Here is a 5,386-nt window from a genome sequence, read left to right on the forward strand (position 1 = left end):
GGGGAGGAAAGAGGGGGATGTAGGGCGGCCGCCCATCCCCGTGGCCTCGGGTCTGTGCATGGAGGAAGAGGATGAGGATGGAGGAGGCTGCGGCCCCGCTGCTCTCGTCCCCCCCCGGGGGAAGGATTTTTATAAGCGGCTCCGCCCCCCCCTCGCCGCTCCGCCCCCCCCCCCCCCCCCTCCGGGGCCGCCCCGACCCCCCTTTCCTCCCCCCGGGGCCGTCCGGCGGCTGTCGGACATCGGACACCGCCGGAGAAGCGTTGAACGGGGCCGCACCTGAACCGCCGCTGATCCGATTTCGGAGCTCTGAGAGCCGGGGGGGGGGGGGGGTGGATGGAAAGTGATCCCAACCCTATAGGGCAGAGCCCGCAGCTGCCGTGTGCACGGGGGGTGGGAGGGGTGAGCGCCCCTCTATGGGTAAGAGACCCCAAAAAGTAATAGGACCCCTAAAGTATAGAGAAAATAGGTGGAAATATAGAAAAAGGACCTCAACGTGTAGGGAAGGGATTGAAAATGTAAAAACGGGGGGTGAAAATAGAGAAAGGTGTGCGAAAATACAGAGAAGGGACCCGGAAATACAGGAAAATGGACTCAAATTAGGGAAATAATGGACCAAATATGTAGGAAAAGGGACAACAAATGTTGAAAAGAGACCCGAAAATGTGGAAAAGGGACCCAAAAAGGTACAAAAAGTGACTCCTCAGTGTCATAAAAAGGATCCCAAATGTATGAAAAGGGATCCCGAATTGTAGGGACGTCCCAGATGGGTTTGGACAGTGGTGAAGTGTGGATGGAATACAGCAAACTGCATCAAAATGAGGATGGATGCACCAAAATGGACAGAAATTGACCCCAGAGTGACAGGAACAGCCCTAAATAAATATGGATTTCCTGAAAACAGACTGGAATACTCCAAAATAGAGGCAAAAATCCTCAGACATGCAAATGCTCTCAAAAAAAACCCCAACCAAAACAAACCCCAGAAGGATCCCCCAAATAGAGAAATGTCCCCAAAACAGACAGGAGCGTCCCCCCAAAAAAGATCTGAATGCCCCTAAATCAGACACAAGCACGCCCAAAACAGACACCCCCCAAATCAGAGGCAAACTGGCACAAAACAGACGTAGCTGATCCCCAAATGGACACAAGGATCCCCAAAACTGGCATGAATGCCCCTTCACACCTTCAAAATGAGCACGAGAGCGGCTGAAACAGGCACAGACCCCAAAACACCCCCCAGAATTGTACACGTGTGTCCCCAAAAGCAGATGGGAACACCCCCGAACTGCATTGCCTCCGCATGCGCTGGGCTCTGCGCTCCAAACCAGCTCGACCAGTTTGGGGCCATGGAATGGGATTGGGATCGGGTTGCTGTGGGTCATGGCGGGTGGATGCGTGCCGGACATGGGGACGGAGGTGGGAGCAGAGGGTCTGTTCCTATTTCTTTTTGGGGGAATGAGCCCCCTTCCCAAGCCCCCCTGCAAGAGGGGCAATGCTGGGAGATGGGATGGGGTCAGGTGCTGGTGGCTGTGGCACCCCAAAATGGTCCCCAAGAGCCCAAGGTGGTCCCTAAGGAAGGAGGTTTCTTGGATGACCCAGAGACATGAAATCATCCTCAAGAGCATGGCGTGGTCTCCAAGACGTGGGTTGGTCCCCAAAAACTGAGTTGATCCTCAAGAATTGGGTTGGTCCTCAAAACCTGGCATGGTCCCCGAAAACTGGGTTGGTTCTCAAGAGCCTGGGATTGGTTTCCAAGATTTGAGTTGGTTCCCTAAGACCTGGGTTTGTTCCCAAGAGCCTGGGCTTGTCCCCAAGACCTGGGTTGGTCCTCAAGAGCCAAGGATGGCCCCAAGTCCTGGGATGGTGCCCAATGAAGGAGGTATCTTGGATGGTCCCCAAGGGCCTGACATGGTCCCCAAGACCTGGAATGGTCCCAAAGATCCTGAAATGGTCCCTAAGAGCCTGGAACGTTCTTCAAGAACCTTGGGTGGTCCTCAAAAACTGGGATGGTCCCCAAAAGCCTGGAGCAGTCCCCAGGATCCCAGGATGGTACCCAAGGAGGGAGGTAACAATGGATGGTCCCCAGGAGCTTGGCACGGTCCCCAAGACTTGGGTTGGTCCCCAAGGCCTGGGATAGTTCCCTTAGACCCAAGAAGCCCAAGAGGGGCACCACGGGTGGTCCTCAAGAGACCAAGATGAACCCCAAGCAGGGAAGCATCCTGGGGTGGTTCTCGAGACCTGAGACCAAGATCTGGAATGGTCCCCAGGATCTAAGAGGGTCCCCATGAAGGGCATCTCCCTGGAATGTTCCCCAGGCTCTGGAATAGTCCCCAGGAGATGGTAGTGTGATTCAAGGGGCACATAGGGTTGTCCAGGCTTCAAAACCATCCATAGAGGGGACTTGTTCCATCCCGAACGTGGTGTGGGACCCCTCGGCACCAGTCTCAGTGTTATTTGTATTTTGATGCCATCGGGGTCTGCCTGAAGTTTCTTGGAGGCCTCAACCTGGCGTAAACCGAGCGGAGCAAATGGGCCTTCTTTAAAAATTTACACCGTCTCCTTTTTGTTCCTAACCCGAATATGAAATGTGCAAGGAGCTGGGGGGCCGGGCAGGGCCGCCCCATTGGCGCTGGGATGATTGGGGCAGGAGCTCAGCCTGGGTTGTGTTTGTTTCCGAGGTTTCTCGTTTGTGCTCAGATGGGGATGGAAAAGATAATGCAATATTGATGCGAGAGCGTAACCCGAGTACATTATCCGTGGTGCCAGCACGTTTTTATGGCTGTGGTGAGGTTGGCTCTGGTAAAGCCCGTGAGATTCCCTATGAAAATATGGGGTGGGACTTTGGAGAGGGGTAGAAGGAGGTGGTGGGCATCACAGTGAGATGGGTTATGTAGGGTCAGCCATTGAGAACACCTCTAAAACCCTATGGGGATGGCACCCAAAGCTCCATAGAGGACAGCCAAAACCCAACGGTCATGGCACCATAGGGAAGAAAGCCCAGACTCCAGGTGCTGGCACCCAAAGCTCCAATGGAGAAAGCGCCCAAAACCTCATGGAGGTGGAATCCAAAGTACCCAAAACCCCATTGGGTATGGCACTCAAAGCTCCATGGGGAGGACAACCAGAATCCTATGGGTGTAGCTCCCAGAACTCTGTGGAGAATGCATCCCAAACACCACAGGGGAGGCAATAGGGTTGGGTTACTCACAGCTTTGGAAATTTGGGGTGGGTGAGGGGATTGGGGCAAAGCTGCTGAGCTCAGCTTCACCTGATGGTGAGCCCGGAGAAAATGAGGAAGAAAAATGCTCCCCAAAATGGGAAAAAGATCTGAAAACCAAGGATCAAAGGAGAAAAAAATGGGTCAGAATCCCCAGTGATGGGGTCAGGCACAGCCGTTCCCCGCCAGAGCATCATGCATTAGTAATGGCCACCGATCCGCCGGCGCTGACGGCATTTCTTCCAGAGGGAGGAACAATTGGGGCCGTAACCAGAGCCAGCATGGGGCAGGTGGAGGGGCTCAGGTGTCCCCCGCAGCCCTTGGGGTCACCTGTCTCGATGCTCACGTGGAGATGCACATCCCTGGGTCGGCAGTGTGGGTATTGCTGCTGGGGGGTGGCATCCGGATGGGTGTGAGGTCCTTTGGGTGCTTTTGGGATGGGGAGAGTTTCTGGGTGCTCGTGGAGGTGTGAGAGTCCAGAATCTGCTGTGACGTGGGGGACAAAGTGGGGAGGAGTGGTACCCAGAGCCCATGGCACATGTGTCAGATGGGGATGGTACCTAGAGACCCGTAGGGATGGAACCAACATCGTATGGGGAAAGATCCCAAAGTCCTGTGAGATGGCACCCAGAGCCTCCATAAGAAAAGACACCTGAAACCCCATGGAAATGGCACCCAGAGTTCCATAGGGAAGAAACCCCAGACTCCATGGTGCTGCCACCCAAAGCTCCATGGAGAAGTGACCCCAAACCCCGTGGGGATGGCATCCAGAGCCAAAAAGAAGACCCCAGTGTTCATGGCACACAAAGCTCTATGGAGAAGACAACCAAAACCCCATGGAGATGACATCAAACAGAAGATAACCCAAACTCCACTGGGCACGGCACCCAAAGCTCCATGGAGAAGACAACCAAAACCCCACAGGTGTAACACCTACAACTTCATGAAGACCTTTAAAGCCCCACGGGGGTGGCAGCCAGAAACTCCATGGAAGAGGCACCCGAAATCCCATGGGGATGTCATTCAGAGCCCTATGGAAAAGACCCTCCAAAGCACCATGGGGATGGCACCCAGATCCCCGTGGAGGAAGCACCGACACCCCATGGTGTTGGTACCCAAAACTCCAAAGGGACAGCACCCAAAGCCACGTGTGGGTGACACACACAGCCCTGTGGGAATCCACGCTCAATAGGTTTCGCCTTTTGATGCCCTTCAGCATGGACACAATTGGGACAGGATGCTCCTGACTCCCCGTAATACCCCAAATCCCATCTGCCCCGTACAGGACAGAGCGGGAAGCGACTGGTGTGGTTCGGGGGCCACCTGCTGGGCAGAGGGGACAGTGTCACCCCCAGCTGTCCCTAAAAGACCCACGATGGGAGGAGAACAGGCAGAGGAAATAAAAGTGCTCCCTGCCCTGCTCCCTCTCTAGGGCAAAAGGAACAAAAGCCTGCAGGGTTGGTGGCTCCAATTGGTGGCGGTGGGGGTTGGATGTCCCATTGCCACCTGTGGGGCCGAAGGTGGCAGAGGGGTGTCAGGCTGGGTGCTGGCAGCAGGTGGCACTGGTACGACACGGATCTGCCACCCTGACCTCAAAGACAAAAAAAAACACAAAGAATTTTGGGGAGTTCCAGTAGATTTGGGGCAGCAGCTGCAAATCAAGCCAGGATGGGGGCAAGGGGGACAAGCCACACATGAGACCACGGCCCAATAATGGGGAACTCACATCCCTACATGCATCATCCTACATCCCAATTTCCATCCAACATCAAGCCAAACATCACACATGGGATTTAGGGACGTGGATTTAGGGTTGGTGATGGGTTGAAGATTGGGCCAGATGATTGATCCCAGAGGTTCTTGGTGGTGGGTTGGTGGTTGGACTCCATGATCTCAGCCATCTTTTCCTGCCTCAATGATGATGGGTGGTGATGGGCTGATGGCTGCACTGGGTGGCCACCACAGACGTCTGATGATTCCACAGAAATGCTCAGCATCCAACCCCATGCAGCCCCATTTTCAGTCCTCAACCACCATGATTTATTTTCCATTGGCCAAGAGCTCATCCCCGACACAAAAAATGCCCCAAGGGTGCCATAAATCCCACGGAGCCAATGATGTGGGGCAGAGGACCCCTTCCTGCACGAAGCTCAAGCACCAGGCAGCCTC

The sequence above is a fragment of the Lagopus leucura genome, unplaced genomic scaffold, assembly GCF_019238085.1.
Source record: "Lagopus leucura isolate 7727_CA_CO unplaced genomic scaffold, USGS_WTPT01 Super-Scaffold_100008, whole genome shotgun sequence".
NCBI lineage: Eukaryota > Metazoa > Chordata > Aves > Galliformes > Phasianidae > Lagopus > Lagopus leucura.